This window comes from Mobula hypostoma, chromosome 4, assembly GCF_963921235.1.
Source record: "Mobula hypostoma chromosome 4, sMobHyp1.1, whole genome shotgun sequence".
In the NCBI taxonomy this organism is placed as follows: Eukaryota; Metazoa; Chordata; class Chondrichthyes; order Myliobatiformes; family Myliobatidae; genus Mobula; species Mobula hypostoma.
The window spans coordinates 150,517,402-150,531,078 of record NC_086100.1 but is presented as its reverse complement, the minus strand read 5'-3'; the positions used below and the strand labels follow the sequence as shown (position 1 = coordinate 150,531,078).

Genomic DNA, 13,677 nt, shown 5'->3' with positions numbered 1-13,677 from the left:
CCAAATATTAGCACTGAGGAATTTAAAGCTGCTAACACTCTCCATCTCTGATCCTCCGGTGACTTGCTCATGGAGCTCTGGTTTTCTCCAAATGAAGTCAATAATCAGCTCCTTAGTCTTGCTGACATTGAGTAAGAGGTTGTTGTTATGGCACCACTCAGCCAGGTTTTCAACCTTCCTCATGTTGATTCATATCCACCTTTGATTCAGCCTACAACAATGTTGTTAGCAAACATGAATAGGGCATTGAAACTGTGCTTAGCCACAGAGTCATAAGTGTAAAGTGAGTAGAGCAGGGGGCTAAGTACACAGCCTTGTGGTGCACCTGGGCTGATGGAGATTGTGGAGATGTTGTTGCCAATCCGAACTGACTGTGGTCTGCAACTGAAGAAATTGAGGATCCAATTGCATAGGCAGGTATTGAGGCCAAGGTCTTGAAGCTTATTCATTAGTCTCTGAGAATTATGGTATTGAATGCTGAACTGCAGTCAATAAGGAGCATCTTGATGTACGCATCTTTGCTGTCCAGATGTTCCAGGGTTGATTGAAGAGTCAATGAGTTGGCATCTGCTGTGGACCTATTGCTCCAGTAGGCAAACTAGAGCAGATGCAAGTCATTTGTTAGGCAGAAGTTGATATGATTCTTTACCAACCTCTTAAAACACCTCAACACTGTGGATAAAAGTGCTACTGGATGATCGTCATTGAGGCAGGTTACCATGTTCTTCTTAGGTACAGATATAACTGAGGCCTGTTTGAAGCAGATGGTTACCTCAGATTGCCAAAGTGAGAGGTTAAAGATCTCAGTGAACACTTCAGCCAGTTGCTTGGCACAAGTCTTTAGTACTTGGCCAGGTACCCTCTCTGGGCAGTTTCCTTTTGTGGGTTCACCTTCCCTGAAGGCTGCTCACACATTGACCTCAGATACTGAAATTACACCATCATTGGGGGTTGTGGGCATTTGTGATGGTTCCTCCATGTTTTGACAGTCAAGGCGAGCTTAGGAGGCACTGAACTTGTCTAGAAGTGAAGACCTGTTATTGCCTATGTTGCTTGATTTAACTTTATAAAGGGTGTTAGCATTCAAGCCTTGTACAGCTGTTAAGCATCCTTTGTGATTCAGGTTTAGTTCGGAATTGCCACTTTGCCCATGAGATGGCTTTCCAGTGAATGCACCTAGACTTCCTGTAAGCTTCTTGGTCACCAGACTTGAATGCCTCTGATATGGCTGTCAACAGATTGCAGATCTCACGGTTCATCCAGGGCTTCTGGTTGAGGAAGTCTGACTGATCTTATGGGTACACTCTCAGCTACAACTGTTTTAATAAAGACTATGACAACCATGGTGTATTCATTCAGATCTCTAGATGAGTGCTTGAACACAGCCTACTCCACTCACACGAAGAAATCTCGTAGTTGCTCCTCTGCTTCCTGTGACCACCTCTTTGTTGTCCTAATCTCTGGAGCTTTGCTCTTTAGCCTCTGCCTTTATGCAGGTAGGAGAAGGATGGCCAAGAGATTAGATTTACCAAAATGTGGTTTGGGCATGGAATGGTAGGCATTCCTTATCTTAGTATAACAGTGGTCTCGTGTGTTGAGACCTCTGATGCTACAGGTTCTTAAAGAGAATGCTATCTTTCAGCTGTCCTTTTGCAAATATGTTGTATGAGCCACTATAATTTTAGGACACTCAAGGCACAGATGCTAGCATATCCACCCCTCAGTTTCCTCAGTGCAGCCCAATCCACCACTGGACATGCCACATTTGGGATTGGAGACTCCATTCATTTCTATGGTGATTATAGTGCTAGAGTTTAGGAGGAAAAGTTATTAATTTACCATTTCTTGCCGAAATGATGTTTTGTTTATTTCAAAGCCTGAATGTGTCTTTATTTAATATTATTTGCATTTACCATGCAGTTTTAAAAATTATTTATGTTGTGGCGTGGATGAAATCACCAGAGAGATAGAGTCACAGGTAGATACAAAGCAGCTTCTTTATTCGACACAACAAGCAGGCATCATATGGATGGAGATGCTTTTGGTAGAAAGGTCTGCTAGCTCAATGTGGGCTCGATATTTATATGCTGAACACAAAGGCAATTGCTACTTAAAAAGTTATAGACAATGCATAGACAATGCTTCCTTTTGAAGCTACATCACACCTTCGGACTTCATCCTTTCCTTCTGACGCCAACATGTCTGGGTTGGTATCTACAGCCTTTAGTTAAATCCACAATACATTTATTTGGCATTTTATGTACTAGCATAGAAGACAATTATTATTTATAATGCAATCAACAGGAATTCTGCAGATGCTGAAAATTCAAGCAACACACTTCAAAGTTGCTGGTGAACGCAGCAGGCCAGGCAGCATCTCTAGGAAGAGGTACAGTCGATGTTTCAGGCTGAGACCCTTCGTCAGGACTAACTGAAGGAAGAGTTAGTAAGAGATTTGAAAGGGGGAGGTGGAGATCCTAAAATGATAGGAGAAGACAGGAGGGGGAGGGATAGAGCCAAGAGCTGGACAGGTGATTGGCAAAGGGGATATGAGAGGATCATGGGACAGGAGGTCCGGGGAGAAAGACAAGGTGGGAGGAAACTCAGCGGATGGGCAAGGGGTATAGTCAGAGGGACAGAGGGAGAAAAAGGAGAAAGAGAGAAAGAATGTGTGTATATAAATAAATAACAGATGGGGTACGAGGGGGAGGTGGGGCATTAGCAGAAGTTAGAGAAGTCAATGTTCATGCGGCATGAACATTGACCTCTCTAACTTTCGCTAATGCCCCACCTCCCCCATCTGTTATTTATTTATATACACACAGTCTTTCGCTCTCTCTCCTTTTTCTCCCTCTGTCCCTCTGACTATACCCCTTGCCCATCCTCTGGGTTTCCCCCCACTTGTCTTTCTCCCCAAACCTCCTGTCCCATGATCCTCTCATATCCCCTTTGCCAATCACCTGTCCAGCTCTTGGGTCCATCCCTCCCCCTCCTGTCTTCTCCTATCGTTTGGATCTCCCCCTCCCCCTCCCCCTCCCACTTTCAAATCTCTTACTAACTCTTCCTTCAGTTAGTCCTGACGAAGGGTCTCAGCCTGAAACATCGACTGTACCTCTTCCTAGAGATGCTGCCTGGCCTGCTGCGTTCACCAGCAACTTTGATGTGTGTTGCTAATATTTATAATGTATAGATAATACTGTCCTCGAAACTACAGCATCAGGTCAAACTACGGTGCCAGAAGCATCTGGTATTCACACCTTTTTAGGAAGCGCATTGTTGTGGACTCAATCCACAGTACTTTGTCAAATAGAAGTCTGGTGGCTAGAGTCATTTAAGTGTAAACAAATCATCTACCCAAAAAACCTCACTCTAACAATTTATATCCATTACTTCAGAGACATTTAAAAAATATTTAACTTGCAGTCTCAGCTTTGCTAGGAGACAAAAATCTACCTCATCTTAGCCTTCACAACGCAGGTCTCTCCACTAACTGCTCTGCTGTCTCCACTCTCAGCTGAGGCCTCATACATCTGGCCAAGGGTCAGCCTAAATTTGACTTCTTCGCTGGGTCCTGTATAAGTGCACAGGGATGTGTGGATAATGAACTGAATCCAGGTTGATTCATCTTGATATATTGTAGAAGTTGAGTTTGATGAGTGACTTGTACTTTAGATAAAAGTTTGCTGGGCTAACATTTTTGATACAGTTAATAGTATCATAGACACAGATAGCATAGAAACAGCCCTTCAGCTCTTTTAGTCTTCACAATTTATCAAACACATTTACACTAATCCAACATTTATCTCATTTCTTTTATTCACTCCACATTCTAGATTTTACAATTCGCTGATTATGCTGGGGCTAATTTATGTGGTCAATTAAACTACCAGCCCACAAGCCTTTGGGATGTGGGAGGAAATAAGAGGCAGACAGTTACAGGTAGAATGTGCAGACTTCCCACAGGCAGTAACCTGAGGTCAGGATTGAGCCCATATTTTTGGGCCCATGAGGCAGTGACTCTATTAACTGCACCACTGCCTCATGATTGTATTCATCTCCAAAAAAAGTCAGTTGTCATAATTCTGAACTCTGGCACAGGGCTCCGGGTCATCTCTGTACTGTCTCTTGTGTTTAAATATTTCTCCTGCTCTTGGACATAATATTCAATAAGAAGTCTGACCAGAAAACACTGAAGTATGATCATTATTTCCAATGACTTGTTTTGACTTGGAAATTGAATATCACTTTGGCTCTGTTGATTGTTGCTCTGCATTGGTAAAATTTGTGAAGTGTTGAACTGACCAAGGATTTGTCCTTAGCTGGATCAACATATGCTACTTATGTCACCTATTGTTCTTCCTTCCCAGTTTGAATGCTTCACACGTGTTTGCGTTAAATTTCTTTTGACATTCCTCATATTTTCTTCAACTTACTTCATTATTTTTGAGTCCTCCAGTTTGGCATATTCGACAAATCCACTTTCCACAGAGCCCAACTTATTTATCTAAATTAGAAGCAGTAGTGCTGGTAGAGCTGAACCCTAAGGCACATAACTCAGAACTGCTTGATCCAACATGATTTCTATAATGACCAGTAGCAGATGGTGACCTTTATTGATAGGTGAGGCACACCTATACAGCGTGCCACTATGGCAATGCAACATCTGAATTATCTCAAAGTATCACAACTGAATGCAAGACTGACACACAAACGGGCATATAAAAAGGTATTGCGCAACCACAAGAGTTTACGGGATGTTATCATCACATCGAGTATTATTCTAGTTGAGTTATCTGAATCACTGTGGCCTTACTCACATGTTCACATGTTAATCAAAACTTCGGTTTGTACTTCATAGTAACTGCATTACAGGTGGATGATGATCTCGTGAGGGTGGTTGGGAGATTTAAGGGTTCACATATAGGTACTGTATATCTAACATTGGCTGTTTATTCCTCTCCATTGACGTTGCCTGACCTGCTAAATTCTTCCAGCATTTTGTGTGTGTTGCTCTGGGTTTATAGCTTCTGCAGAATCTCTTGTGTTCATAATCTCTTGTATTTAAGTACAGTATAACATTTTTTTGCAGATGGAAGAATAACAACAAAGAGCCAATAAGGAATCCAGCCCTAACAATGGAAAGCCCACTGAGATACATTGTTGAAACTGTCATGACAAAATCCTGATATAATCCCTGGGATTGCATGCAATAAAGAAAGACAAGAAAAAGTCTTTACGCGTGAATGTGTAAACTACCTTCTTATTTTATGTAAGATAAATCCTTCCATTTTTTCCCAGTTCATTCAAAAGGAAGCCCAGAAAAATGTGGTTGATTAAGGATTCCTCCATCAAAAGATGGGTAGGACTGGTAGGGCCTATTATTTACCTTCCATTTATCTGTTACTGGATTGTTTTTTTTTCACCTTCTTTAGGGATTGGTCAACAATGTGGTCACCTTTGTGCAAAGTAAAATGACTGGGTGATCAGTTACTTCACATCTTCCCTCAAACACATTAGACAGAGCTTTCAATTTCAACTGGAATGCATCCTGGGAGTCATAGTCTGTCTGCCATGAATTTTAGGAAGTGTAAAAACGACTACTATCAGGTTTATGTCCTTTGCTGTTCATTACTTGCTTTATGTTGTCCTATTTAGTTAATAATCACACCCAGCCCAAACAAATCCTTGTATACCTTAGAGGGATTATAGACCCAAGACATTAAGTGACTCAAAAGAAGGGATGAACATTGATTACGATGATCACTTCTGCTTCTGCCTGCTTCTTCTCCAAATCCAAGATTTTCTTCCAGAAGCTGTAAGACAAAAATCATATACAAACTTCTAAATGAGGGCTAGCAATCAAACTGAGCGGACTAAATTGTGTAAAGTAGTCCTGCACTATATTGCAGTGAAATCTGGGGGAAATATCATCCATTGTTCCTAAATGGTATTGTCTCTCATTATAACAAATTCAACTACTGATATATATTAAAATATTACTAAGTGTGTCTATTTGTGGATCCATATGTTTGCATTCATAAACATCTGAATTCTCTTGATCAAAGGTGTTTTTTGACTTATTAATGATTTCAACCATATTGTCTTCAGATCTTACAGTATTTCAGATTTACAACATCTGTAGTATTTTTCTTTTGTTATATAAAAGGCACTTTTATTTCCTTATGTTATGTCAGTCTCTTAAAAGTTTATGACCAACAAATGGAGTTTCACCTCCTAGTGTTGTTCTTAGCCATTGTTGTACTTAGTTTCCAAAACAAAATATCTTGAGACTAGTCAAAAAGTGCCAGTAGTAGTGTTAAGGTGGTTTATTGGCAGAAAGCCATTGCCATTGTCATTGCTGTGTCCTTAGTAAGCTGTGAGTGGTGTCAGACCTTAAAGGGCTCATCTCCATAGTAACCATAGACCAGATGCACAAAAGCCTACCATGGAGCTGAAGGAAAACAAAGGGAAAGAGAGATACAGTAATCATTGGTGTGTGTGACTATTCCCCATACAGACCATTGCCTTGATGGCCTTTCATGTTGCAAGTTGTCCTGTACCACTGAGAGATGTAGAACAAACAGAGAGGCAAAGATTACAGCATGAAGCACTGGCATGGAAAATCAGAAATTTATCAAATAATGAGAGACCATGGGAAAATGACTGGGAAGATATTTTGATGAGTGAAATGTGAATCAAGCGGGTGTTTTGATCAATGGATGGATATCAGGATAGAAGCCTTTTAGCTTGCTTCCCATGGGACATTGCTATATGACCATAAGACATAGAAACAGGGTTAGGTTGTTCGGCCCATCAAGTCTGCTCTGCCATTTCATCATGGCTGACTTATTATCCCTCTCAACTGATTCTCCTGCCTTCTCCCTGTAACCTTTAATGCCCTTACTAATCAAGGAACTATCAACCTCCACTTTAAATATACCCAATGACTTGACCTTTACAGCCATCTGTGGAAAAGAAGTCCACAGATTCACCACCCTCTGGCTCAAGAAACTCCTACACATTTCTGTTCTAAAGAGATGTCTTTCTATTCTGATGCTGTGCCTTCTGGTCCTAGACTCTCCCACTGTAGAAAACACCCTCTCCACATCCACTCTATCTTGGTCTTTCAATATTCATTAAGTTTCAGTGAGATCCTCACTTATTCTTCTAAACTCCAGCCCAGAACCATTAAGAACTCCGCGGGCATTAACCCTTTCATTCACAGGATCATTCTTGTGAACCTGCTTGGACCCTCTCCAATGCCAGCAGATCTTTTCCTAGAGATGTGCCTTCTTTTTTATATGTGACTCTTCAATGAAGGTTGTAGCTTGCACTTTGAGTTCCAACTTGTATTGATAAGACTGGAAATTGGCATTGTATAGACAATGATGTTACCAGCAGTTTGCCTAATGCCAGAAGAAATTCAACTGTGCTCATGTGAACAGTGTAGAAAGCATCAGATCCCATTTCCTGAGGAGTGGAGTGGACTCAGAAACAATTGCTGCTGTGATCTTATCCACAGTAAAATCCTTTAATGTAGAATTTGTGCTTAAGAAGGCATCAGTCACTACAGTTTCTATGCATGTAAGTTTTAAATCCTTGTTTATCATATTCTTTTTATGGTTACTTCCTGTGTCTTTTCACCCAAAGAGTTCATTCTTAGAACTATTGCTCCATAGAACTTAGTATCATTTTGAATAAGAGAACTATGTATTTTGGACATCAATTTATATGAACTATTTAAATTATTTTCTCGGTTTATTTCCTATAAGATCCGGTTATGTCTTTTCTGAAGGAGTATTATGTTTGATTGTCTTTGCCACAATTTATTTTCAACCTTTAAAATGTATCCACCATCTTCATATTGTATTTGAGGTTTCAGTTCTAATTGTTGGGCTGGAGACAGATTCAATCTTCTCATAATTAGATACAGATACAAGTATTGGTTCAACTATTTCACCATGCCCTTGTTTTCATTTTTAACCAACAAAGTCATCTTTGTATTAACTCCCAACAAAAGCAAAATTGCATTCCCATTGTCTGCGGTTTTTTTACTGTTCCCTGTGTTTCATTTAATACTCTTAAAGCTCTCTCCAGTTCCATACCATCTGCTTGTTACATTTGGTCATCTTAAATGAGTGCAATTCATTGTCCATAAAATACTTGAATGATCCCACTGTACACATGAAAGTGGCTTTATAAGTGTAAGACTATTTTCTTTATGAAGGTTTATAACTTATCAGATTGTGTTGTTGAACTGACTCCCAATAACCACAGACCAGCTGCACCATTTTAGTTTCCCCTCTCCAGCATTTATAATTTAAATGTTGAGGAACAAACAAAATGTTGGAACCACTTAGCAATTGTGGACCCTCCATCTGGGGAGGTCCACTGAGCCCCTTAAGCATTTTTTGCTCCAGATCCCAGTCTCTTGTGTCTCAGCATAATTTAAAATCCTCTCTTCAAATATCATCAAGCAAACGGCAAACATTTCACTCAAATTACTTTAATTTCATTGTAACAAACTGGAACCAACACATTCTGTGTCCGAACTTAAATATATCAACAGCTCCCAAAATCTCCAAGGTGCTTTCTTGCTTCCAGGACCATTCATACCATATTAAGACCACTGAGGTGTACTCCTTTCCAACCATCTTTTCCAAAGCAAGCTTTATTTTTGTATGATTAATTCAGACCTATTCTTGTAACGGGCCAGATATGTTCATTGAGCTGGTGCCATTGACTGTGTTGTTTTAGTAAGCCAGATTTTAAATAGAAACCAGTTAGTAATCTTGCTTCAAGAGATTTGAGTACTAGGTCTGTCTGTCATTTTTATAGTAATAAAAATATTCTAATATTCTATGTGATATTAGAATTATTCTGAACAGCCTGTGAACATCGGAAAACGTGCTCCGTAGACATACTGCATGCTTGAAAGTCACAGATTCACCCATAGATTCTTTCACTGTAAAATAAAACCTCATATTCTAGACTCCCTCCAGAGTAGAAGTCCGGCTTTCTCTTGATTACTTCACTTGGTAATAGATTCAGAATGTTGAGTGCTTAGATAGAAATCACACACCTCAGCATTCAGATGGGTCAATTCAGCCAGCCAGTCTTATCCTATGACCCAGAAATAGAGATCATTTATCTGACTAAGCTTTACATATTATTGCAGAATTGTTGCTTTAATGGAGCGAGTCATATGGACTCTGTCTAAGACGACCTTGATTCTTGCTGTCTAATTCACTGAAGGTTAATGAGCTAATTGAGAGGCAGGATCCATCTTCCTGATCCACTTGGAATCTGGCCTGATATACAATGTCACCTGCACCAATATTAAATTCCTCTTTACCACTACTTGATTTCAAAGGTACAACTTCCTTGAATGTCAATGGTAGTTATGTGAACCATCCCTATGCAAAATTTTCTTCAGGCCACCTTCATTTCAGTGAAAGGAATAACTACTGCCTCTGCCTTTCTTTAGTCTCACTATTACAGCAGTAAAACAATGCAGAGCTGAAGAGATCAAATAAAAATACTTCTGAAAGATTATGCTCTGATTTCCTCCAGAGAATATAAATTGATCTCAGGAATGCTACACAGCATTTAGGTTGTTCTGTTTGACTTTGCACTAGGATTATGTTGGAGCCAGAAGTTTAATGTTTGAAAGGCACAACATCCTTTGATGTCTGAGAAAATATGAGAGCAAGGAATAGGAATAGTTTAAAAAAAGGCAAGAAATTAACCTACAATATTTGACAATTGTAAGATAAGGGAATTGGAAAATGGTAAGATTCTGATGTATCATATATAGAGCCATAAGATAGTTAGTCACTTTGAAATTTGAGAACCAGAGAAATATTTAGTTACCAAGGCCAAGACATCAATGTACTTATTCCTCGTAAGGTAGCAGTCAGAATTAAATTTGTTGTATATCATTGTTAATATAAATACTGTAAATCCATTAAGCATTGACTCTAACCAAAAGTTTAGCTGGCAGGATTAAACAGGATTCATAAAAATTACATGCAGCAAGTTGTTAGGACACCTTAAGATAGCCAGGGGCCAAGTGAAAGAGCAGGCTAAATCTGTAGAGCAGCATTTTCTTCCCACATTTCCGCTTCTTTGACCGAACTTAAAACTGAGTTAGGGGGCTCAAAATTCAAGCTCCTGTAGTTCAGGCAAGACGAATGTGTTTAAGTTTAAGATTATCTTCATAATTGTACCTTAGCTTTTGAAAAGCAATTTTATTCCTACATGACTTTGAAATTGTTCCCAGGAGAGTTGATCCTTGTACTCAGTCCGCATTTTGGGAAATGAACTGCTGATTTTCCTCTACTAAAGTCTAATGTAAGTTTTTACATAATAGGTGTTCTTTTTCAGCCTCTGAAAATTACTTTACAAGAAATATATGAGACATTGAATGAAGACTATTGCAGTGACAAGTAAACAACAGTAGACTGTACATTTTGAAATTAAATATAGAAATAGAATAATGCATGGAACTGTGTTTGTTCGTTGAATTAATTAGCATCAATCCTATGTGCTTGAAATTCAAAAAGGAACAGAACAATGACATGTCTGTAAAAGCATACATTTCACAATATCAAATTCAGATTACAAAAAATAGCTAACTGATTTTGCACACTATTTCTTTCACTATTTGAATCTTTTTTTTCCTGGTTAATTATCCTGCTCAAATTACTTGACTGAATTTTGTGAGCTTACTCTTTTTGATAACAGCCACCTGTAGTTTTGAAGATTTAATTGTATTTATATCATTTTCAATTAATTTTAATCATATACATTCACAATGCTTTTATGAGACTAGGTTAACCATGAAAAAAAAATCACCAAATTTCTCTCCTTTCATTGATGCTCTACAGAAATAATTTGTTCTCCTGTAGCACATATCCAAATGGCTATGATTCATGTTTAAACCCTAGTAGTGAGTTTCACCATGCTATGTGACAACAAAAAGCACTCCCAGATGGAACTGATCCTGCCCTTGTTGAACATATACTACCAACAGTGTTTCCAGATATGGATTTGGAATCTGACTTTTGTCCTTCCTGCATGGACTATGAGCTCAATGAAAAAATGTGACCCTTTTTTAATTCCTTTAAAGGTGTGAGTAGTATTGACAAGGTCAGCATCTTCTGCCCACCTCTAATTGCTTAAGGACTGAGTGCCTTTCTTGGCCATTACAGAGATATTATGCACGTTTTTCACTGTAATCTGTAGTCCAGACTAGGCAAGAATTTCAGATTTTCTTCCATAAAGTGTATTAAAAAAACAGATGAGTTTTACAGCAGTTTCAAGTTTACAATTAATGGCAGTTATTTTTCTTTGCAGATTTATATAACCATTGAATTTAAATTTTCCTCCTGTTGTGGTAGGTTTTGAATGCTTGTTTCTGGATTATTAGTCCAGTGCTTTAAATTATTATCTGATAACATACATGGGTATTATAATAGTTTGTCATTGCTGAGATCAGCCGATGAAGCACTAACTCTTCATTAGACCTGCTACCTTCCTATTAGTATGCTTCAACTGTTCGTTAAAAATCTACTACCAACAGATCTCATGTGTAAATGCTTGTGTGTGCCTTGGAGTCAGATGTGCAGTTGTAACGTTTAACCGCTAAGCATTGCCTCCTTTAAGGCTGCTAGTTAAATGCTCCATATGTAGTTTGATCTGAACCGCAGACTCAGGTAATCATGGGTAATTTTAGCTAATCACAAGAACCCATCATTATTTTTCTGGCTTTCATTACCCATTTAAATAAATAATTTAAACTATTTTGATGTATGTTCTGCTAAAGGGATTGATATTTTTAAGGAGGTTTTTCTTAGTAGGTGTACAATGATATCTACATGATCAAACTATAACGCTCATTTACACAATTGCAAAATAGTATATAATATACTTTTAAAAAGAAAAAGATTTAAATTTACAAAATTAGATGATTGATTAGATCTTTTTCACCTTCGTGATTTCATTGGTTTGCTTATGCTTTGGCTTGGAGACTTAATATACAACGTAGAAGGGTCTTGTCAGAACACCAAGATTGTGGCAACCATATTGCCAATCTGTCCTAATCTCTTCTGCCTACGTGATTCTTATCCCTCTATTCTCTGACTGTCCAAATGATTATTAAACATCGCTATCATATCTATTTCTACCTTCTCCTCTGGTAGTGTGTTCCAGTCACCTAGCAATCTCTATGTAAAGAAAACTTTCCACGCACATCTTGTTTAACCTTGACCCTCTGATTCCCTTTAAATCTCTCCCCCTCACCATAATAAATGACGTCTAATACTTGACCTTTTTACACTAGAAAAAAAGTAGGTAGTCTGATCTACGCCTCTCATAATTATATCTACTTTCATCAGGTCGGCCCTCAGTCTCTGACATTCCAGTGAAAACAATCCAGTTTTAACAAATTTTCTTTACATCTAATGCATTCCAATATATGCAACATCGTGGCAAACCTCTACTGCACCCTCCCTGACTACTGCTTATCTTTCCCATTGTGCTGTGACCGGCATTACACACAATTCCCCTAAAATGGCCAAAATATAGTTTTATACAGTTGCAACATGACTTCTCAGCTTTTATACTCAATGCTCCAGCCAATGAAGCTAGCATCCCAAACATTTTTCACCCCCTCACCTCCCCCCTCATACACTTGCACGGTCACTCTTAGGGAGCAATGGACATGGACCCCAAGACCCCTTTATACAGCAGTTCTCCTAAGGCCCTGTCATGGAGGCCTGTCTGTGCCTATGAGTTGGGAAATTGGTTTGTTTTGCTGCTGTTGTCTTCTTATTGCTATTGTTGCTGCTGTTTGTGTTGTTCTGCGGGACATTGTCGACCTGCTATGTTGCTGCCAGAATGTGCAAAGACACATGTGGGCTGCTGCAAACACATCCTTAGGTGTGTTGGTTATTAACACAAATGACACATTTCACCGTACGTTCTATGTACATGTTCAATATCTAACTGATCAATATTCTGCTGTATCCTTTGATAACCTTGCTCACTAGCCACATCTCCGCCAATTTTCATGTCATCTGCGTGAGGCTGCTTACCAAGTTAAGAGCACATGGTATTACAGGAAAGTTTCTGACATGGTTAAAGCATTGGCTGATTGGTAGAAGGCAGCAAATGGGAATAAAAGGACCTTTTCCTGGGTGGCTGCCAGTGGCTAGTGGTGTCCGCAGGGGTCGGTGTTGGGATTGCTTCTTTTTATGCTGTGTATTGATGATTTAGATGATGGAATAGATGGCTGGGTTGCCAGGTTTGCAGGTGATACAAAGATTGGTGGAGAAGCAGGTAGTGTTGAGGAAACAGGTAGGCTGCAAAGGACTTAGACAGATTAGGAGAACGGGCAAGAAAGTGGCGAATGAAATACAATGCACTTTGGCAGTAGAAATAAATGTGCAGACTATTTTCTAAATGGGGGGAAAATCCAAAAATCTGAGATGCAAAGGGACTTGGGAGTCCTTGTACAGAACACACTAAAGGTTAACCTGCAGGCAGAGTTGGTGGTGAGGAAGGCAAGTGCAATGTTAGCATTCATTTCTAGAGGTCTAAATTACAAGAGCAGGGATGTGATGCTGAGGCTTTATAAGGCACCGGTGAGTATTGTGAACAGCTTTGGGCTCCTCA

The 13,677-nt window shown here is 39.2% G+C and overlaps 1 long non-coding RNA gene across 1 annotated transcript in view; it reads left to right on the top strand.

The window, feature by feature from the left end:
- Positions 1–13,677, top strand: part of LOC134344946 (uncharacterized) — a 125,042-nt gene that overhangs the window by 44,795 nt on the left and 66,570 nt on the right. The gene's annotated exons all lie outside the window — the stretch shown is intronic.